General features: G+C 37.3%; 1 protein-coding gene and 1 pseudogene across 1 annotated transcript in view; both read right to left on the minus strand.

Moving 5' to 3' along the window:
* LOC112317692 (sodium/hydrogen exchanger 9B1) overlaps positions 1–24617 on the minus strand; it is an 80326-nt gene that overhangs the window by 45441 nt on the left and 10268 nt on the right. The window lies entirely within an intron of this gene.
* LOC139440878 (ribosomal L1 domain-containing protein 1-like) lies at positions 9989–11696 on the minus strand (annotated as a pseudogene).

Genomic DNA, 24617 nt, shown 5'->3' on the forward strand with positions numbered 1-24617 from the left:
TATCTGCTCCATTTTTATTTCTTTTCTTCTGCTGCCTTTATTTTGCTTCTTTTTCTAGTTTCCTAGGGTATATACTTAGATTCATTTTTAGATCTCTCCTCTTTTCTAATATATGCGTCAATGATATGATTTTCTATCTAAGCACTGCTTTCACTGCATCCCCAAATTTTGGTAAGTTGTAATTTCATTTACATGTAGTTCAAAATACTTTAAAATATCCCTTGAAGTTTCTTCTTTGGCTCATGTGTTATTTAGAAGTGTATTTTTAAATTTATTGGGATGACACTGGCTCAGAAAACCATACAGGTTTCCTGTACACAACTAAACAAAACATCATCTGCACACTGCATCGTGCTCCCATCACCCAAAGCAAAACCTCTTTCCTTTCCTCTTTATCTCCCCTTTGCCACCCTCCAGCTACATCCATCCACCTTTCCCTCTGGCTATCACCACAGTTTGTGTCTATTTGTTATGTGTGTGTGTGTTGCTTAATCTTTTCACCTTTCATCCAGGCCCTCAACTCCCCTTTCTGACAACTTTCAGTCTGTTCCATGTATCCATGCCACTATTTCTATCTTGTTCATCCATTATCTTTATTCATTAGGTTCCATATATCAGATCATATGGTATTTGTCTTTCTGTGGCTGGTTTATTTCACTTAGCATAATAACCTCCAGGTCCATCCATGCTGTTGCAAAAGGTAAGATTTCCTTCTTTTTTACAGCCAAGTGGTAGTGCATTGTGTAAATGTCCCACAGCTTTTCAATTCTCCCATCTACTGATGGGCACTTGGGCTGCTTTCACATCTTGGTTATTGTAAATAGTGCTATAATGAAAATAGGGTTGCATATATTTCTTCGGAATAGTGTTTAAAGTTTCCTCATATATATTACCAGAAGTAAGATAGCTGGGTCAAAAGGCAGTTCCATTTTTAATTTTTTGAGGAAGCTTCATACTCTTTTCCACAGTGGCAGCACCAGTTTGTATTACCACCAAAGTGCACAAGGGTTCCCCTTTCTCCACATACTCACCAATACTTACTGTTAATTTATTGATGATAGCCATTCTGACAGGCATGAGGTGATATTTCATTGTGGTTTTTATTTGCATCTCTCTGACAATTGGTGACATTGAGCATTTTTTTCATATGTCTATTGGCCATCAGTATGTTCTCTTTGGAGAAGTGACTATTCAGATCCTTAGCCCATTTTTTAAATGACTATTTTTACTGCATTTTTTCCATTACCATTTGTCCCCCTTATACCTCTTGCCTCCCATCCCCCCCTACAATAACATTGTTGTACATGTCCATTAGTCCTTTTTCCTTTTTTTGTTCAATCCATCCAACCTATGCCCATTTTTTGGTGTTCAGATATTACATTATTTATATTTTTTAAATTCTGAAAATTAAAAAATTTATTTTATTTTTTTATTACCATTTAGTTCCCTTATGACCCTCTCCCCGCTGCATCACCACACCATTGTCCATGTCCACGATTCCTTTTTCCTTTTTTCTCAGTCCCTCCATCCCTACCCTACCCCTACCTTAGCTGTCATCCTGCTCTATCTATGAATCTGTCTCTATTTTGCTTGTTAGTTCAGTTTGTTCATTAGATTCCACAAATGAGCAAAAGCATATGGTATTTGTCTTTCTCTGACTGGCTTATTTCACTTAGCATAATGTTCTCCAGGTCCATCCATACTATTGCAAAGGGTAAAACTTTCCTCTTTTCTGTGGCCCAGTAGTATTCCATTGTGTAAATGTCACATAGTTGTTTTATCCACTCATCTACTGGTGGACACTTGGGCTGCTTCCATGTCTTGGAGATTATAAATAACACTGCAATGAACATAGGGTTGTTTATGTTCTTCTGAATTAGTGTTTGGGTTCCTTCAGACATATTCCCAGAAGTGGGATTGCTGCATCAAAAGAAAGATCCATTTTTAATTTTTTGAGTTAACTCCATACTGCTTTCCACAGTGGCTGCACCAGTCTGCATTCCCACCAACAGTAAAAGAGTGTTCCCTTTCTCCACATCCTCACCAGCACTTGTTTGTTGATATATTGATGATAGCCATTCTGACAGCTGTGACATGATATCTCATTGTAGTTTTAATTTGCATTTCTCTGATGATTAGTGAAACTGAGCACCTTTTCATATGTCTGTTGGCCATCTGTATGTCCTCTTGGGAGAAGTGTCTATTCTGGTTCTTCGCTCATTTTTTAATTGGGGTGTGTTTTTTTTTTTTGGTGTTTAGTTGTATAAGTTCCTTATAAATTTTGGATATTAACCCTTATCAGATGTATTGGCAAATATGTTCTCCCATTTTGTAAGTTGTCTTCTTATTTTGTCGATATTTTCCTTTGCTGTGCAAAACTTTTTAGTTTGGTGTAGTACCGTTTGTTTATTTTTTCTTTTATTTCCCTTGTCTGGGAAATATATCTGATAAAATATTGCTACAAGCAATGTCTGAGACTTTACTGCCTATGTCTTCTTCTAGGATTTTTATGGTTTTGTGTTGGGGACCACTCTGACTGTGGTTTTGGAGATTGCAGCCCAGGCTCTGAAAGGGACTAGTAAGTTTCTCTGGAAAACCAGGTAACGCAGGTGGCAGACATGACCTGACTCTAACATTGAAGGTTCCCATGGGAATCAGGCCTGATAAATACATTGTATCCTTTGAAGTTTGTTCTGCTTTGTTTTGTATAGCCCTGGTGATATAAACCGGATGTTTAGGTTCAAGGCATAAGGAGGAAACTCCTTATCTCATGAAATACATCTTAAAGACTCTTTGGCATCAGCATGACTAACAGACCCTGAGCTATGACAGATCTCTGTGCTCCTTCTATTGTTATCTGTAGATAATACCTGTTTTTGTATGACTGTAGCCTTTTGACATTTGATTGATGAGCTATGCATGTATGCTATATACACCTATGCATACCATTCCCAATAAAAGCCATTTGGGAGAAGAGCTTGGGGTGTTTTCCACTAGAAGGAGAACAGCAAGATTGTTTCTGGGATGACTTATTTCTCATCTGAGGCAGATAGGAGAATTCTGCTGGATGGAGTTCCTCCCACAGTTTTGAGTCTGACATTTAAGTTTTTAATCCATTTGAAGTTTATGATTGTGCATGATGTGAGTTGATGGTCTAGTTTCATTTTTTTGCATGTATCTGTCCAATTTTTCAACACTGTTTATTGAATAAGCTGTCTTTACCCCATTGCCTCTCTTCTTGCCTCTCTTGTCAAATATTAATTGACCATATAGGTGTGGACTTATTTGTGGGCTTTCTGTTCTGTTCTACTGATGTATATATATGCTTGTTCTGTGCCAGTACTATGCTGTTTTGATTACTGTGGCTTGTAGCATAGTTTGATATCAGGTTTTGTGATACCTCCAACTTGGTTTTTCTTTCTCAAGAAGATACAAAACAGCTGAGGCTATTTGGGGTCTTTTGTGGTTCCATATACATTTTTGGAATATTTGTTTTAGATCTGTGAGATTATGCCATTGGTAATTTTATAGAAATTGCTTTGAATCTGTAGATTTCTTTGGGTGGTATGGACATCTTAATGATGTCCTATCCATACACATGGAATATGCTTCCACTTATTTGTATCTTTCTCAATCTCTCCAGTATCTTATAATTTTTTGAGTACAGTATTTTACCTCCATGGTTAAATTTATTCCTAGGTACCTAGTTATTTTGTTGCAATAGTAAGTGAATAGTAATTGAAATTGGTTTCTTAATTTCTCTGATAATTCATTATTAGTGTATAAAAATACCACCAATTTCTTAATATTTATTTTGTGTCCTGCTACTTTGCCAAATTTATTTATTAGAGGTGGTTGTTTTTTGGCAGAGTCTTTAGGGTTTTCTATATACAATATCATGTCATCTGTGAATAACGACAACTTTACTTTTTCCTTTCCAGTTTGGATGCCTTTTATTTCTTCTTCTTATCTGATTTCTGTGGCTAGTACTTGCAGTACTATATTAAATAAGAGAGGTGAAAGTGGACATCCTGTCTTGTTCCTGATCTTAAGGAAAATGCTTTTAATTTTTGCCCATTGACTATGATGCTGGCTGTGGGTCTGTCACATGTGGCCTTTATTATGTTGAGGTCTGATCCCTCTACTCCCACTTTGCTATGTTTTTTTAATCATAAATGGGTGTTGGATTTAATCAAATGCTTTTCTACTTCTATTAATATGATCATGTGATTTTTACCCTTCATTTTTTAATGTAATGTATTATGTTTATTGATTTGCAAATATTGTACTGACGTTGCACCCCCAGAATAAATCCCAGTTTATCATTGTGTATGATTTTTAAAATGTATTAATGGATTCAGTTTGCTAATGTTTTGTTGAGGGTTTTTGTATTTGTGCTCATCAGGGATATTGGCCTATAATTTTCTTTTATTGTAGTGTCTTTTCTGGTTTTGGAATTAGGATAATGATGGCCTTGTAAAATGAGTTGGAAGTCTTCCCTCCTCTTGAACGTTTTGGAATAGTTTGAGAAGGAGAGGTGTTAGTTCTTTGAATGTTTGATAAAATTTGCCTATGAATCCATCTGGTCCAGGACTTTTGTTTGCTGGTGTTTTTTGATTACTGCTTCAATTTCAATAGTTGTTACCCATCTATTCAGGTTTTCTCATTTTTCCTGATAAAGTTTCAGAAGTTCATGTTTCTAAGAATTTATTCACTTCTCCCAGGTTGTTCAATTTTGGGGCATATATAGGTCATAATAGTATTTTTTTATATGCCTTTGTATTTCTGTGGTTCCAGTTGTAACTTTTCCTCTTTCATTTCTGATTTTATTAATTTGGTTCCTCTCTTTTTCTTGATGAATCTAGTTAAAGTTTTGTCAATTTTGTTTATCTTTTAAAAATCCACTCTTGGTTTCATTGTTCTGTTGTATTTTTTTTAGTCTGTATGTTATATATTTCTGCTCTAATCTTTATTATTTCCTTCCTTCTACTTACTCTGGGCTCTGTTTATTATTCTTTTAGTGTTGTTATGTGTAGGGTTAGATTGTTTGAGATTTTTTCTATTTCTTAAAGTAGGCCTGTAATGCTAGGAGCATACCTCTCAGGACTGCTTTTATTATGTCCCATAGATTTTGGGCATTGTATGTTAATTTTCATTTGTCTCATGGTAACTTTTGATTTCTTCATATATCTCATGGTTAACCCATTCATTGTTTAATAACATTTATTTAGCCTCCATGTATTCAAATGTTTTTCAGTTTTTTTCATTGTAATTGATTTCTAGTTTCATACCATTGTGATCAGAGAAGATGCTTGCTATGATTTCAATCTTCTTGAATTTATTAAGGCTTATTTTGCATCCTAACATATTGTCTATCTTTGAGAATGTTCCACATGCCCTTGATAAGAATGTATATTCTGCTGCTTTTGGATAAAATGTTTTATAAATATCAATTAAATCCATTGATCCAGTGTGTCATTTAAGGTCACCGTTGACTTGTTGATATTTCTGTCTGGAAGATCTATCCATTGATGTCAGTGGAGTGTTAAAATCCCTTACTCTGACAATGGCTGTTGATCTCTCTCTTAATACTCAAGAATTTTTCTTTTTAGGTGCTCCTATGTTGAATGGATGTATGTTTACAAGTAGGTTATAGCCTCTTGTTGGGTCAATCTCCTTAGTATTATGTAGTAGCCTTCTTTGTCTCTTGTGGCTTCTGTTTTGAAATCTATTTTGTCTGAGACAAGTACTGCTACCCCAGCCTTTTTTGTTTTGTTTTGTTTCTATTTGCATGGAATATTTTTTCCATCCCTTCATTTTCAGTCTCAGTATATCTTTTGTTCTGAGGTGGGTCTCTTTAGGTGGGTCTCCTTAAAGAACATGTATGAGTATATGGGTCATGCTTTCTCTTTCTTATTTTTTTTTAAGTTTTTATTTGTTTATTTTTGGACAGAGGGGAAGGGAGGGAGGAAGAAAGAGAGAGAAACATCAATGGGTGTTTGCCTCTCATGTGCCCCCCACTGGGGACCTGGCCCACAACCCAGGCATGTGCCTTGACTGGAACTCAAACCGACGACCCTTTGGTTTGGAGGTTCAGTCAATCCACTGAACAACACCAGCCTAATCCAGGCTATTCATTCAGCTGAACTATGTCTTTTGATTGGAGCATTTAAACCATTTAATGTTATTATTGGTGGTACTTATTTATTGCCATTGGAGGGAGACAGAGAGGGAGAGAAACATCAATGTGTATTGCTGTTCCAATGTCCCTACTGGGGACTTGGCCTGCAACCCAGGCATGTGCCCTGACTGGGTATCGAACCAGTGACCTTTTGGTTTGCAGGCTGGTGCTCAATCCACTGAGCCACACCAGCCAGGACTTCCCCTTTCTTCTTAAAGCAGGGTGTTTAAATTTTTTTGTAATACCAGTTTGGTGGTAATTAACTCCTTTATTTTATTTTATTTTCTTGGTCTAGGAAGCTCTTTACTTTATGTCAATTTTAAATGATAGAATGATAGCCTTGCTGGATAGAGTAGTCTTGTTTTTAGGTCCTTGCTTTTCATCACAGAAGTATATTGTTTAATCTCCAAGTATTTTTGAGATTTCCCAGCTGCCTTTCAATCCTTATTGAATTCTAATTTAAATCCACTGTGGTCTGAGAGCATACACTGTATGATTTTTATTCTTTTAAATTTTATTCTTTATTAAGGTAGACTGTATGTCCCAGAATGTGGTCTATCTTGGTGAATGCTCCATGTGGAACTTTAGAAAAGTGTGTATTCTACTGTTGCTGGATGAAGTAGTCTACAGCTGTCCGTTATATCTGGTTGATTGATGATGATGTTGAGTTCATCTATGTCCTTACCGATTTTCTTTCTGCTTGATCTGTCCATTTCTGATACAATGCTGTTGAAGTCTCTAACTACAATCATGGATTTACATATTTTCTCTGCAGTTCTATCCGTGTTGGCCTCATGTATTTTGACACTCTGTTGTGAGACATATTAAGGATTATGATGTCTTCTTAGAGAATTGACCTGTTTATTATTATGTAATGTCCTTTTATCTCTGATAATATACACTGCTCCAAAGTCTGCTCTGTATGAAACTAATTTAGCTACTTCATCTTTCTTATAATGAACTTTCACATGGTATATCTTTCCCCACTCCTTTAATTTTATGTCTATGCACTTATTTTTTTAAAGATTTTATTTTTAGAGAGAGGGGAAGAGAGGGAGAAAGACAGAGAGAAACATTAATGTATGAGGGAAACATTGACTGGCTGTCTCTGGCACACACCCTGACAGGCGACTGGGACTACAGTCCAGGAATGTGTTCTGACCGGGAATCGAACCAGTAACTTTTTGCTTTGTGGGACAATGCCCAACCAACTAAGCCACACCAGTCAAGACTGTGTCTACACATTTAAAAGTGGTTTCCTGTAGACAACATCAGTTGGGTCTTGTTTTTTTGATACACTCTGACAATCTCTGTCTTTTATTTGGTGTAGTTAGACAATTGACATTTAAACTTATTGATATAGTTGATAATTGTCTACCATGTTTGTTGCTGTTTGCTATTCACTGACCTTGTTCTTTGTTTCTCTTTTTGTCTTTCATTCTTTTTTGCCTTTTACACTGATTATTTTACATACTTCCATTTTCTCTCCTTTCTTAGCATATCAATTATACTTCTTTTTTTAGAGGTTTCTTTAGAGTTTGCAATATACATTTACAACTAATCCAAGTCCAGTTTCACATAACACTATACCACTTCATGGATAATGTAAGTACCTTATAAATAACAAAATATTCCTAATTCCTTCTCCTTTTTCTTGTATCATTGCTAACATTCATTTCACTTATGCATTAGTTATAATTAATTAATATATTTTGCTATTCTTTGGAACAAACTGTTATCTGCTTGATCAGTTAAGAATATAAAAATACAATTTTTTACCTTCACTTATTCCTTCTCTGATGGTCTTCCTTTTTATGTGGATTTGAGTTTCTGACCCATATCATTTTCTTCTTGCTGAAGAACTTTTTTTCTTTTTCATTTTAAATCCTTACCCAAGGATATGTTTTTATTGATTTTTAGATAGAGAGGAAGGGAGGGAGGGAGATAGAGAGAGAGAGAGAGAGAGAGAGAGAGAGAAAGAGAAACATTGATCAGTTGCCCCCTATATGCACCCTGACTGGGGATCCTATTGCAACCTAGGTATGTGCCCTGACTGGAAATTGAACCCACAACATTTTGGTGTATGGGATGATGTTCCCACCAACTGAGCGACTTGGCCAGGGCAAGAACTTCTTAAAATATTTTTGTAAGGCAATATATTCTCTCAATTTTTGTTGATCTGATAAAGTCATTATTTCTCCTGCACTTCTGAAAGATAATTTCATGTGATACAGAATTCTGGCTTGGTGTGGTTTTGTTGTCCTAACACTTTAATATTTCACTCCACTGTGTATTTGCTTGCCTGGCTTCTGAGAATAAGTCAGATGTGATTCTTATTTTTGCTTCCCTACAAGAGTGTTTTTTTTTTTTTCTTTTGGCTTCTTTCAATATTTCTTTTTTATCTTTGATTTCCTACAAGTTAAATATAATATACCTAGATGTAGGTTTTTTTGTTTTGTGTTTTTTTTGTATTTACCCTGCTTCATGTTCTCTGAAATTCCTGGATCTGTGTGATTTTCTATCTGACATTTGGGAAAAACTATTGCCTCAAACATCCTCAGGTGCTTTTTGTCTTTCTTCTTGTATTCCCAGTATGTGTATGTTATACCTTTTGTAATTGCCCCACAATTCTTGGATATTCTATTTTCTTTTTTCTCCATCATTTTTCTCTTTGCTTTTCAGTTTTGTAAGTTTCTATTGACATATCCCCAAGCTCAGTTATTCTTTTCTCAGTTGTATACAGTCTACTAATGAACCCATCTTTTTACTTATATATATATATATTAAAAGATTTTATTTATTTATTTTTAGAAAGAGGAGAAAGGAGAGAGAAAGAGAGGGAGAGAAACATCAATGTGTGGTTGCCTCTCATGCGCCCCCTACTGGGGACCTGGCCTGCAACCCAGGCAAGTACCCTGACTGGGAATTGAACCAGCGATCCTTTGGTTTGCAGGCTGGCACTGAGCCACACCAGTCAGGGTTCAAATGCATTCTTTATTTGTTTAGTACTTTTAATTTTTAGCATTTATTTTGAAAATTTTCTTAGAATTTCTATCTCTGCTTACATTACCAATCTATTTTTACATGTTGTCTCCATTTCCTTTAGAGCTCTTAGTATATTAGTTATAGATGTTTTGAATTCATGGTGTCATAATTCCAATATCCCTGCCATATCTGGGTCTGTCACGTTCTCTCTCTCTTCAAACTCATTTTTTCTGTTTTGTTTTTTGCCTTTGAATACATTGTATATACTTTTGTTGAAAGGTGAACATGATGTCCTGGGTAAAAGAACCTTTGGTATATGGTGGTAAGGTGTGTTGGGAGGGGAGGAGTTCTAGTCTTATGATTAGTTCTCAGTCGGTTAGTGAGTCTGTGCCTTTGGGCTGTGGACTTCACTAGTGCCTCTCGGGTCTTTTCTTTTCTTATCCTCTTAGGTTATACAGCACGGCTAGAGGGGACTGGAGTTGGGTATTTCTCTTCTCCCAGATAGGTTGGGCCCTGATAAAAGTTTCTCTTGAGGACAGGTCTCGTGAAGGATAGAACGCTCTGGTGTATTTCATGGTGGTCACTTTCCCTCTGCCCTTGCCAGATGGCAGCTCCCATTCAAATGTGAGTTCCTGCCATCATGACTGGATTCCCTGTGGAGGTTTTGGTTTGTTTTAGTTTACTCAGAAGCAAATGTTACACTTTAACAAAAGCACTGCATTTTCTATTTTATTGGCAAATACACAGAAGAACAATCAAAAATATGGATTCAAACTACTGGTTCTTATACCTATGAATATTGTGGAGGTTTTAAACATATTTAAGTTGAGGCCTCACTCTTGGAGAAGGTTATGATGGGGGGTCAGGACCTGGGTATTTCTCAGAAGCTTCCCAGGCAGCTCTGATGTTTCCTCCTGGTTGAGTCACTGATTTTTAGGTTGACGGGGGCACTTGGGGGGTTGGGGGCCAATGTTTGAGTGAGGAGCTTCCTGTGCAGATTTATTAGCTGTAGTGAAGAACTTGGCCTCTGGGATTTTGGGTGTCTGTCTTGGGTTCTTTACCCAAACAGAGAGCTTCTTTCTTTCTCTGCCTATCCTTTGATTCTTGGCTTCTTTCCTGGGCTCTTGGGCTCTGCTGCCTTTGGGGTCTCCAAAACCAGAAAGGCCTTTCTTTTCTTCCCACCAGGTGTGTTGGGACCAGGATTCTTTTTTGGAGACTTCTTTCCTGTGGCATATTTTTGTATTTCTACTTAAAAAAACTTTATTTATTTACTTTTAGAAAGAGGGGAAGGGAAGGAGAAAGAGAGGGAGAGAATTATCCATGTGTGAGAGAAACATTAATTGGTTGCCTCTCGCACACCCCCAACTGGGGACCTGGCCTGCAACCCAGACATGTGCCCTGACTGGGAGTCAATCAGCAACCTTTCGGTTCGCAGGTCAGTGCTCAATCCACTGAGTCACACCAGCCAGGGCTTATTTCTACATTTTCTTTGGCGAGAGTTTCTCCTATTGGAATGAGTAATGGAAGTTCTTCTTCCAACTTGTCTTGCACTTTATTTTGGGTTTTTACTATCCAGATCTCTTTCTTCTCAGGTTTGGAGGTCTCTTGTTTCTGGGGACCTGAGTCCATCACTGGAGGATCACTAGCTTTAGGAGCTGCCTCCTCTATAGCGAGGGCCAACATAGCCCTTCCAGCCTGTTTCATAAGGCTTCTGTCTCTTTTCTTCTTTTTTTGTCTTTCATTATATCTATATATCTATATATGTATATATATATATATATTTTTTTTTTTGTACTTCTTTTTCGTCTTTCCTCTTCTGAATAGGAGTACACACTCCTTTGGCTTCATCCTGAGTGCTAACACATGAAGAAAAGATGGGAAGGGCAGCCTATCTCTCAGGTTTCACATATAAGAGCTTCACGCTCTCCCACTTCTCCAGCATTCTGTGCAAGCTTTTTTGTGACAGCAATGATGTTTTTGGTGATATGCTGAGCCTACATTCCAGTGTGACCAGTGAGTATCGTGCTGCAAGAACCACTTTCAGAGATGTTTAAAACAGTCCTGCCTATTGATGCGTTGATCTCTTCGGAAAAATTCTTTGCTTGAAGATTTACAGGTAATGGAACTCTCTCTTATAGAGATGTCTCCTGAGGTGTGAGGGTAAGAGCTGCTTGATTCTTGCATCAGTAAGGAAGAGGTTGAAACTACCCAGGAGGAGGAGGTTGGCCTCATAGGCTTTATATTTCATTTTTAAAGTTTGTAGGGGGATAATCTGAGAAGTGGTTTTAATTCCATGCTTGTTTAAAAGTTTCTTATAAAAACATTGTCTTTTCAGGAGTTAAATTTGGGTTTTCCTTAGTAAATAACAGATATCTGCTAAATCTTATTGAATGCCATGAGGCAAGGACAATCTGACCCTTAGTTCTTTACTTGGAATTTTCCATAATACTACCATTAAAAAGAAATCTTCATTCCCGCTCTAAAGCAATTCATTCACGTTCTTCCTGGACCTGGATGTGCAACAGAGCATCCACTGCCCTTCTGATCCCTGTGTATAACTGAGCAGTCAGGCTGAGGCCACAGCAACCAGTGACCTTCCAAAGCTCCAGGGACATCCAAGGAGGCCCAGAGCCACCTCTGTCACCACATGCCTTCTCCGGAGTTTTTAACTCACACTGAGTTTCTAGACAATTTTCAATTACAGTTTTGGTTTTCCTGCCCTGGTACTGTTTCCCACTGAGGTCTCTGCTCTGTTAAGTTATGATTCTCTGTATCTACCTGCCTGTTTCCAATCTTTGTGAATTGGGCAGTAATTTGCCCTGTGACCTAACTTCTTTCATGGGGATAAAAGTTGTTAATTTTTCAGTTTGTTCAGCATTTTATTTGTTGTTAGTTTGGAGTGATGAAGCTGGACTAGAATCTGCAAAAGTCTGGGATATTACTTTTAAGCTTTAAACTTCCGAGACTTCTTACTTCATAAAACTGAGGATAAGATTTTAATGGAGAAATTCTGACTCCAAAATTACTTGAAAATCACAGTATAATAAAGCTTTCTTTTCATTTATTTAAGGGAAAAATAGCTTCATTAAAAAGTTAGTTTAGTAAACTAAAAAGAAACAAACAAAAAAGAGTAGTAGCCTACAACTTAAAGCTATTGATGTAGAATATTCATTTCTTTGGGCCTAGGCGAGATACTTCCCAAATAAGGGATATAGTCAGGGTATTAAGAGTGATGAGTGATGAAGAGTGATTACGATTTCCGCCTGTGGTTCAGAGTTTAGATTTCTTATTTTAAATTAACTTGTGTGCACAGTGGGATTAGTGAATTAAGTATGACTTGTAGAGAAATCATAGCTCTATTCTTTCCATTATCAATAGTATATGCTGATTTAAGAGTTTCTTTAAAGTGAACATAGTGTGTCTGTGTGTGTGTGTGAGAGAGAGAGAGGAATTGAAAGAGTACAACATCCCCAAATGAAAATATGAAAGCTCATTTTCCTATAAATTTCTCTAAAATTGCAAAATCAAAACTGAAAGAAAACAAAGGAGGAAGTCCTCAACCTTAATGGAAAACGATTGGTGACCAATACATTTTTCTCTCTTCCACAGGCCCCAGCTCTACTACTAAGAACTGCTCTGTAGAAAGTGCCCACTAAACAGGGTCATGGAAACACGCAGGTAAGACCTAAGTGCAGGAATTTGCTCTGGCCTGGAGGCTCAGCTGGTTAGAGTGTTGTTCCATAAACCAAAAGGTTGCAGGTGGGATCCCCAGCTGGGGCATGTACTGAGGCAACCCATTGATGTTTCTGTCTCTCTATCAAGAAAAACAAACAACCAAACAAACAAACAAATCCTTGGGTGAGAATTAAAAAAAAAAAGGCTGAAGTGCAGAAATTATATTTACAAAGGAGACCAACCACTTCCACTGGCAGATATTCTCTAGTTTAGTTTAGATTCAGGGCATTAAAAATACTGATGTTAATTAAAACGCAACCTTCACTAAATAAAAAATCAATTAATAAAAGTTTGCTTTAAAAAAGTTACAAAGCAGCAAATAAGAAATTAAAAATTTCAATTGCTTATCCTTCATCATATTTTAAAATAATGTTCATTCTCTATAAGCTCTATACTACTGGAGGACAGAATCTCTCTTAAGTTTAACCATATGGAATATCCAGGAAGAAACCAAGAAAATCTCATACATAGTTGGTGACAATGAGATACTTTAAAATTTTGGTGGGATAGCAAGTTTTATATAACTCTACAAGGCAGCAGATGTTTTAAAATGTGGGGCCTAATTTAATAAGAACATTAATATTGTCAGAAGTATAATGTTCCTTTTATTTAACTTAAAAATAAATGTAAAATGTAAGTCTTAAATAAAAAATTTTAATCAAAGCTATTTTTAATCTCCAAAATTTAACATTAAAAGTTATAAAAACATTAACATATAGATCTGTTAAGCAGTTATTTTTTTTTTGACAGATGCATGGGAACATTTCCTCTTTGTCTACATATTGCCTGTCATAGAGCCGATCATCTGACCTGGAGTACCTAGATGAAGCAGTGGTTTTGTTGGTTTGTGGTTTAATATTTATCAAATATATTTCTTATTTTATCTCCACTTACATTTCTTTTTTAAAAAAATATATTTATTGATTATGCTATTACAGTTGTCCCATTTCCCCCCTCATTCCACTCCATCCTGCCCACCCCCTCCCTCCCACATTCCCCCCCTATATTTCATATCCATGGGTCATACTTATAAGTTCTTTGGCTTCTACATTTCCTACACTATTCTTACCCTCCCCCTGTCTATTTTCCACCTATCATCTATGCTACTTATTCTCTGTACCTTTCCCCCCCTCTCCCCCTCCCACTCCCGTATTGACAACCCTCCATGTGATCTCCATCTCTATGGTTCTGTACCTGTTCTAGTTGTTTGCCTAGTTTACTCTTGTTTTTGTTTTAGGTGTCACATACCATTTGTAATATATTTATTCAGTGTTCCTTGTGGAGGACAAGCACTTTTTTCCCTCTGTGGTTTTGTTTTCTCTGTGTTTGAGAACACAATTTTCTTAGTTTCTTCCTGTTTACCAGTATTACTATTGTTGAGAATCTGAAGTTAAACAGAGAAATCTTTTAAGAAATATAAATTCCATATAATTTTATGAATGTATGAAAGCACCAAATCTCATAATTAAACTCATGTAATTACTGTGAACATGGAAAATTACACACACACAAGTCTATTCATGCTCTATATCAGTATGCGTTGTTGACATGGAGACCCCATAGCTGTGCATTTTGCAGGACACCTTGACTTCGGTTTCTGCCATTTTCATTTGTGATTTATGCATACTGAGTAAGTGAGACTATAGTGTGGGTAGAGTAGTTAAGTGTCCATCCTCAATATAACTCCCAAAGATTATTCAAGAAAACTTTCGTGGAACGGAAACACAACTAAATTGGAAAGAAGGGAAAATATAATTTAACATGGACTCATTTAATTTGAAAGGTTATATAACTGAAAGAAAAATGATAAAAACAGATGAAGCCTTCAGAAGGTCAAGGTTCATGTTTCCCATATTACTTATAGACAACATTTTAGATACTTCAGGGTTGTACCTCAATCTTCCATACTTTTAATGGTAGTTAGTCTAATTATGAAGCTGCTGATTTGGGGAAAAACAGTTTGTGAAAATATTGAGAAGCTTTTGTCAAGGCAAAAAACAAAATTTAAAAAATCAAAAAACAAAACACAGTAGAGTTAAGCCTGGAACAAAAATCTTCAAATTTGCTCTAAGTCATCATGGTGTGTGTGTGTGTGTGTGTGTGTGTGTGTGTGTGAATGTGCGAGTGCCCACACAGGCCAGCACTTTGAGTGTAATGATAACACAATACTTGGAGTGCAGGGGAGACGGAACAGTCACACTGTCACAGAAATGGTAACAAAGGCTAGAGCAGGGACAGAATAAGGAAAGAAAGAGGAAACATTTAATGACTGGGGGAACAGAGGCACCGCAGCAGCTAATATAAACCAATTATGTAGCTCTTTAAGATCAAACCTAATCATGACTAATTTGTTGCAGTCCTCATGTAAAGACCTTTTTAGAAAGACCGTCACTCTACAAAAGGGCCAAGGTAAAGACGCAAAGGTGAACTTTAAGTAGGGTGCGTGAAAGGTCATGTACAGCAAAACCATATTACTTTGTTTTATTATTGCAGAATTTATGATAAATTGACATAGAATAAGATGAAGTCTTTAGAGATAAAAACAGTAACTGGAATCAGTGGTGAATACTTTAAATATTTAGAAGAACTTTTTGTCCCTTAAGAACAATAGAAATCTCTATTTAAAAAAATAGAAAACTTAAAATTCTAATATAAGCAATTATTATTTAGTAAAACTACATCAGCAAAAGCTCTACTTTTATATACTCTATATACTTGCAAAAATAAAACTTGGGTCGCTTCAAATATAGGGTGAAGCAAACATAGTTTTACAGTTCATATGGAAAACACAACAATTAATAAATAATACAAGAATAAACTCTGTTGCCTGTACCCACAACTATAAACCTATTTTTACCCCACCTGTTTATAGTACATTTTATTGTTGTTCATTACAGTTGTCCCCATTTTTCTCCCATTACTTTCCCCTGCCCTGCCCTCCCCTCCCCCCACCTCCCACATTTAATCCTCCTCCTACCCCCTGTTGTTCTTGCCCTTGGGTCTTTTATATATGTTCTTTGACTTGACCCTTACCCTTCTTTCCCCCATTATCCCCCTCTCCTTGCCCTCTGGTTACTGTCAGTTTGTTCTTTATTTCCACGTCTCTGGTTCTATTTTGCTCGCTGATTATAGTGCATTTTAATTAGTTTAGATTTATCTTTACCTTTCTGTTGTCTAGTTTTATCTGGACATGGCAAGAAATAATGAGCTACATTTCCATTATTCCTAAAATATACCCTCTTAAACTCCAAAATAATCTGTAGTCATCCCTCTCCATCTTTTTATTCCTTTTGCTCATTTCTGAGGACCTAATAAAACTAGCTATTTTAAAATGACCACTTCTCATTTTTTAACCAGACATATAAAAGAAACCTAATAAATAAGCTTTAGAAATACATTTTAATATCAGGTTGATTTTCATATCTTATATTACAGTATAGTTTTAAGTTCTTACCTCAGGTGTTATAGGTGATTGAATGTTTTTATCCTCCAAACGTTCATTTTCTGGTTCTGTGGTATACATGCTAATATTTAAAGGAAAAATTATTTGAAAGAAAAAATAGGACTATAAATCCATCTGAGAACAAACATGGTTAAGTGGGATTAATTTCTTAATGATTTTTTAAATCATGAATTTGTATCATAGTAAAGTCACATATCTTTATAGTCAAAGCAGTTCCAATATTCATTCTAAAGTTACTAACCAAGGTCATGTGCATAAGTTTTTGAAAACCATTATCACATAGAAATGTAATACTTCTTAATAGTTCATAATGCTGGGCAACATTTTTTTTGCTTTACTTTTTGTTTTTTAAAAATATATATTATTGATTATGCTATTACAAGTGTCCCAGTTTTACCCCCTCTGCTCCACCCCATGTGGTACCCCCATTCCCTCCAGCAATCCCCCCATCATACTTCATGTCCATGGGTCATGCCTACAAGTTCTTTGGTTACTCCATTTCCTATACTGTTCTTCCCCCACCCCCATACTGTTCTTAACATCCCCTGTCTATTTTGTACCTACCAATTTGTGCTTCTTAATTCCCCTACCTTTTCCTTCATTCTCCCCCTTTCCCCTCCCAGCTGATAACCCTCAAAATGATCTCCATACCTATAATTCTATTCCTTTTCTAGTAGTTTGTTTAGTTTGCTATTTGGATTCAATTATTGGTAATTACAAATTTATTGCCATTTTAATGTTCATTGTTTTGATCTTCTCTTTCTTATGTAATTCCCTTTAGCATTTCATATAATAATGGCTTGGTGATGATGAACTCCTTTAGCTTTACCTTGTCTGGGAAGCACTTTATCTGACCTTCCATTCTAAATGATAGCTTTGCCAGATATAGTAATTTAGGTTGTAGGTCTTGCTTTTCAACACTTTGAATACTTCTTTCTTGTCCTTTCTAGCCTGCAAAGTTTCTTTTGAGAAATCAGCTGACAGTCTTATGGGAACTCCTTTGTAGCTAATTATACGCTTTTCCCTTGCTGCTTTTAAGATTCTCTCTTTATCTTTAACCTTTACCATTTTAATTATGATGTGTCTTGGTGTGGTCCTCTTTGTGTTCATCTTCTTTGGGACTCTGTGGACTCTTCCTGGACTTGCATGCCTATTTCCTTCACCACATTAGGGAAGTTTTCTTTCATTATTTTGTCAAATGAGTTTTAAATTTCTTGCTCTTCCTCTTCTCCTTCTGGCATCCCTATGATTCGGGTATTGGTACGTTTAAAGATGCCCCAGAGGTTCCTTAGCCTATCCCTGTTTTTTAAAATTCTTTTTTATTCCTACTGTTGATTGCTTTTTTCTTCCTTGTGTTCCAGATCATTGATTTGATTCTTGGCTTCATCCCTGCCACTGTTGGTTCCCTGTAGATTTTTCTTTTCTTTTTTAAAGTATATTTTATTGATTGTGGTATTATAATTGTCACATTTTTTTTTCTCTCTGTTATCCCCCTTCTGCCCTGCACACCCCTGCCTTTCTGCATTCCCTCCCCATTTACTGCATGTCCTGGGTTGTACATATAAGTTCTTTGGTTTCTCTATTTCCTGTACTATTCTTAACCTCCTTTTGTCTATTTTATGCCTACCAGTTATGCTTCTTATTCCCTGTACCTATTTCCCCTTCCCCTTCCCCACTGATAATCCTCCATGTGATTGCTATTTCAGTGATTTTGTTCCTGTTCCTGTTTGCTTGCTTTTTGTTTTTGTTTTTTAGGTTCAGATGTTGATAGTTGTGAGTTTGTTGTCATTTCACTGTTAGTGGTTTTTGATCTTCATCTATTTCTCAGATAAGTCCCATTAGCATTCCATATAATAAGGGCTTGGTAATGATGAATTCTTTTAACTTGACCTTATCTGGGAAGCACATTATCGGCCCTTCTATTCTAAACAATACCTTTGCTGGATAGAGTCATCTTGGATGTAGGTCCTTGCCTTTCATGACTTCAAATGTGTCTTTCCAGCCCCTTCTTGCCTGTAAGGTCTCTTTGGAGAAATCAGCTGACAGTCTTATGGGAACTCCTTTGTAGGTAACTCTCTCCTTTCCTCTTTCGGCTTTTAAGATTTTCTCCTTATCTTTCATCTTGGATAACTTAATTATAATGTGCCTTGGTGTGTTCCTTCTAGGGTCCAAGTTCTTTGGGACTCTCTGGGCTTCCTGGACTTCCTGGTAGTCTATTTCCTTCATCAGATTTGGGAAGTTTTCCTTCATTATTTGTTCACATAAGTTTTCAATTTCTTGCTGTTGTTCTTCTCCTTCTGGCACCCTTATGATTCGATATTGGAGCACTTAAAATTGTCCCAGAGGATCCTAAGCCTCTCCTCATTTTTTTTGAATTCTTGTTTATTCATTATGTTGTGGTGGGATGTTTATTTCTTCCTTTTGCTCCAAATCATTGATTTGAGTCCCAGTTTCCTTCCCTTCACTGTTGGTTCCCTGTACATTTTCCTTTACTTCACTTTGTATAGCCTTCATTTCTTCCTTCATTTTGCAACTGAAATCAATCAATTCTGGGAGCATCCTGATTACCAGTGTTTTGAACTCAGCACCAGATAGGTTGTCTTATCTCCTCATCGCTTAGATTTTTTTTCCTGGAGTTTTGATATGTTCTTTCATTTGGGCCATATTTCTTTGTCTCCGTGCACCTGTTATGTATTAAGGGGTGGAGCTTTAGATATTCGTCAGGGCGGGGCAACCCATGTTGCTGTGTTGTGGTGCTGTATGTGCGGGAGGGGTCAGGGAGGGTAAATGCCACTTGCTTGGCTCTTGGCCAGCTTTCAGTCACTTCCCTGGATACCCACAAGGAAACTAGGCCCTTTAAGGTGCTCATTCCCAGGCAGGTGGGTTTGCGTACATTCTAGGACCCTGTGAGTCTCTCCAACGAACTCTCCTGTGAGGTTGGGAGTTTCTCTCGCCTTTGCAACCTCTACAGGATTTTACCACTAGGGATCTTTAGTCTTTAGTTTCCAGGTCAGCCAGACCTGGACTCACCCTCATGGTCCGTCGCCTTACCCTGTGTCCTCTCTGTCCTGGCTGCCTGTCTCCGCCCCTCCTACCAGTCTGGATGAATGTTGCTTTAACTCCTTGGTTGTCAGAGTTCCATGCAGTTTGATTTTCTGGCAGTTCTGGTTGTTTATTGTTTTTAAATTGGTGGTTATCCTTCTTTTGGTTGTGCAAGGAAGCGAAGAATTTCTACCTACACCTCCATCTTGGCTGGAACTCCTATATTTTTCTTTATTTCACTTAATGCAACCTTCATTTCCGCCTTGATCTTTTTTATGCCATTGAAGTACCCACGGAGTTCCTGGAGCATCCTGATAACCAGTGTTTTGAACTGTGCATCTGATAGGTTGCTTATCTCCATTTGGTTTAATTCTTTTATTGGAGTTTTGTTCTGTTTTTTGATTTGGGCCACATTTCTTTGTTTCCTCATTTTGGCAGCCTCCCTGTGTTTGTTTCTGTATTAGATAGAATTTCTTTAACTTCCTGTATTAGTAGCATGGCCTATTGTATTAAAGTACACCTGTATTTTGTATGGGTCAGAGTCTTAGGTAATCACCTGGGCCAGGCAAACTGTGTCACCGTTCTGTTGTTCTCTGTGTGGGGGAGGGCTTGGAGAGGAGACAATGCTGCTGCCTGACCTATGGAGTGTTGCCCAGGAGGAAGCTCTCTCTTGGTACTTGCCCCATTGCCAGTTACTTCACTTACTCCCTGTTTGCCATTGGTGCCCTTCCAGCTGTTGCCCTGTTACTGAAACCTGGGGGGTGGGGTGGGGTGGGGTGGGTCTGTTTGAGTCATAAGTCTACTGTGGGTCTTTTAAGAGGAGTCTTTTAAGAATTTCTTCTGCCAACCCAGCCCTTGTCTTCCTAGTGCTGGAACATTGGGCTAGGTGGTCTTTTTGGGAGCTGGTATCCCTCACTCCTGAGGTATCCCTCCCAATTTTTATCCACCAGACATAGATGTGGGACCGCTTGTTCTGCATCTTTGCACCTCTCCACCTCTCTGTGCCTCTCTCCGCCTCTCCGCCTCTTTGCCCCTCCTACCTGCTGGATAAATGTGGCTTCTTTAAATCCTTGGTTGTTGGACTTCCATACAGCTCAATTTTCTGACAGTTCTGGGTGATGTTTGTTTTGTAGTTTGTATATTTTTCTATATGCGTGAGAAGATGAGGAGTGTTTAACTACACCTCCATCTTGACTGCAGTCTTGCTGGGCATCTTAAAAGCATATATCAAAGAACTCAGCTCTTTATTTCATGCTGGACATAACTTCCATCATTGATTTACACTATCTTCAGTCACACTCCTGCATAAGAGACTCCAAGAAAATTGAAAATGAAACGTGATCAACTACATTAATACCTATAAGTTACTGATACATGCTGTCTTTTCACATGATCCATTTGAAAGGTCTGTAAGGCCAACATTTAAATAGAATAAATGTTTTTCTTTGAATAAGAATGAATTACAAGAAAAGAATGAACTAGACCCATATCAAGAGAAGAATAAGGCCTGGAAATTTTTATTTTAAAATATCTATTGTTTCTACCTTCTCTGGGATCTTTGCTGCCTTTGAGTGTAGGGAGAGTATATTCACCTTAAAAATATCTTTCAATTCTTGACTTAGTGTTGAGGAGAAAAATTAAAGATTTTAAGTTTTAACCTTTAGGTATTTGATAAGACCAACTCCCCTAGGGTTTTAAGTATCCATACATTTTTTTAAAGGCAAGCAATTTTAAAAATGAAAAATTTTAATGAACAGGAACATAAACATTTGAGTATCAACCAAGCTAGGTACTTTACACATTGCCTCACTTTAATGAAGTAAAATATGAGTATATAAAATCCTAAAGTGATGAACTTAATTTGTTACAATCAACAGAAAAAACTTTTATTCAAATGTTATTTAAATTTGATGAAAATATTAGATGTCTAAGTCCTTTAGGGTAAAATTCCATTTTAGTTGAAGAAAATATCATGATTATTACCTTTTCATTAGAATGACTACCTGTCATTGGCTGTTGGACCAGAGTTAAGTGTTAGTTAGCTCTGTGAACATGGAGGGTGGGTGAGTCACCCACGCTGTGTCAAGTGCTCAAAGGATGGGCTGAAGGTTACTACCATTAAAAAATCTGAGGTCAGGGCACAAAGTTCATCCACTCAATTTTTGAATGTCTACTCTTCTGGGTTCTGAAGACAGAACAGCAAAACAAAAGAAATATATTTCTGCTTTAATGGAACTTGTGTTCTTGTTGGGGTAAGAGAAAGACAATATTTTCAGATTGTGATTAAATACTGAAGAAAAGAAAACAGGACAATGTTAAAGTAATCAAGGTGACAACGAACTGCAATCCTAATGAAGCGAAACTGTGAGTCATAATGAGGCAGATGGGCTGGGATTGGACAAATACAACACCAAGAATCATACAAGCGGAGACATCAAGAAACCAGGCAGAATAGTTTAAGATTTGCAATTATGTCATGATTAGGATAGCAGGACTAATAGGACTTGGAATCCAGGTAAGCACACCATGCATTAGAGCTTCAAAACCTAGATAAGGAGTCTGAAAAATAAATGTGTAGGTTAGCAGCTATATAAAAAAAAAAGAGCTCGATACTGTGTCTGACAATATTTGTGCCTGACAATTATTCAATACCCTCTTCCACCTATTTGCCAAGAGTGGAACTGGTAGGTGGGTGCACAGTAACTAAAAACAAGGACTTTGGAGCTGAGATAAAAACATATTTCACTCTCCCCTTTATCTTTTAATAACTGTGTGAAATGATTTATCTCCATAGGCCTCAATTTTCTTATCTATGAAATAATGATACGTTAGTACTTAATTTATTGGTTATAGTGAGGATTAAACAACAGCTGACACAGTTGAACTACGGTAAGCACTTAACATGAATCACCTCACTAGGATTACAATTCTGAGTTATTTACTATTATCATTGTTTTACAGATGTTGAAACTGAGACTGAAGAAGATTAAATTAATTTTGCTGAAGTCACACATTTAGCAAGTGGCATAGCTAGAATTTGAACCAAGTACTCTTAAATATTATTCATATCCTTGACAACCTTGGTATCATATTTTTCCTTTTAGTTATTCTGGTGATACTGCATTGTGAATTGAGGTTGCGTTTTCTTGATGACTAATATATTTTCATATATTTATTGGCCATTTGAATATCTTCTTTAGTAAAGCATCTATTCAAATCTCTTGCCCATTAAAAAAAAAAACGGAAGTAACTTCCAGACAAGATGGAGGCATAAGTAGACATGCTTAGCCTCCTCCTACAACTAAAAGGAAGATAACAACCAATTAAAAACAAAAACAACCAGAACTGTCAGAAAGTCAAACCATATGGAAGTCTGACAACCAAGGAGCTAAACAAGAAACTTTCATCCAGACTGGTAGGAGGGGCAGAGACAGGCAGCAGGGGGGCAGAGTGGATGTGCAGCGAGGAGGTGGCTGGCAGACCAGGCGGTGCCACATTCCCTTGCAGATAAAAACCAGGGGGAACAACTAGGGAGTGAGCAATCCCAGACCAGGATAGACTGCACAACCCAGGGTTCCAGCGTTGGGGAAAATAAAGCCTCATAGCCTCTGGCTGTAAAAACCTGTGGTAATTGCAGTGGTGGAAGAAACTGCCAGTCTCTCAGGAGAATCTGTTTGAGGGGCCCATGGGGTCCTAGAACATACACAAGCCTACCCACTGAGGGAATCAGCACAAGGACAGACACTAGAATGGTGCCAGTTGTTTATGGGAAGTTGGGGAAGTGACTGAAACTCAGGTGAGAGCTGAGCAAGTGACATTGTTCCCTCTCTGACCCCTCCCCTACATACAGCACCACAATGCAGCAACATGGGTTGCCCCACCATGTAAAATACCTAAAGCTCCATACCTTACAACATAACAGGTGTGCTGAGACAAAGAAATATGGCCCAAATGAAAGAACAGATCAAAACTCCAGAAAAGAACTAACCAACGAGGAGATAGACAACCTATCAGATACAGAGTTCAAAACACTGGTAATCAGGATGCTCAGAGAAATGACTGAGTATGAGTTACAAAATAAAGGAAGAAATGAAGGCTATACAAAGTGAAATAAAGAAAAATACACAGGGAACCAACTGTTAAGGGAAGGAGGCCAGGACTCAAAACAATGATTTGGAACAAAAGGAAGAAATAGACATTCAACTGGAACAGAATGGAGAAACAAGAATTCGAAAAAATGAGGAGAGGCTTAGGAACCTCTGGGACAATTTTAAACATACCAACATCTGAATCATGGGGGTGCCAGAAGGAGAAGTGGAAGAGCAAGAAATTGAAAACTTATCTGAACAAATAATGAAGGAAAACTTCCCCAATCTAGTGAAGGAAATAGACATACAAGTCCAGGAAGCACAGAGAGTCCCAAACAAGATGAACACAAAGAGGACCACACCAAGACACACCATAATTAAAATGGCAAAGGTTAAAGATAAGGAGAGAAGCTTAAAAGTAGCAAGAGGCAAGAAGAGAGTTACCTGCAAAGGAGTTCCCATAAGACTTTCAGCTGATTTCTCAAAAGAATCATTGCAGGCAAGAAGGGGCTGGAAAGAAGTATTCCAAGTCATGAAAAGCAAGGACCTGCATCCAAGATTACTCTATCCAGCAAAGCTTTCATTTAGAATAGATGGGCAGATAAAGTGCTCCCCAGACAAGGTAAAGATAAAGGAGTTCATCATTGCCATTATATGAAATGTTAAAGGGAATTATATAAGAAAAAGAAGATAAAAACTATGAACAGTAAAATGACAACAAACTCACAACTATCAACAACTGAACACAAAAAAACAAAAACAAACTAAGCAAACAGCTAGAACAGGGACAGAATCATAGAAATGGAGATCTTATGGAGGGTTATCAGTGGGGAGGGGAAGGAGGGAGAATGGGGGAAAAGGTACAGGGAATAAGAAGCATAAATGGTAGGTAAAAAATAGACAGTGGGAGGTTAAGAATAGTTTAGGAAATGGAGAAGCCAAAGAACTTATATGTATGACCCATGGACATGAACTATAATGTAAGTCATGTTGGATTAGAGACCATCATATTGGTCAGATTTTAACTGGATTACCTCAGAAAAAGACCCTGTCTCCACATAAGGTCACATTCTAAGGTACTACAGGTTAGGGTTAAACTCAAATTTTATTTTTCTCCTAATAA

Source organism: Desmodus rotundus, chromosome 4, assembly GCF_022682495.2.
Source record: "Desmodus rotundus isolate HL8 chromosome 4, HLdesRot8A.1, whole genome shotgun sequence".
NCBI classification, from domain to species: Eukaryota; Metazoa; Chordata; class Mammalia; order Chiroptera; family Phyllostomidae; genus Desmodus; species Desmodus rotundus.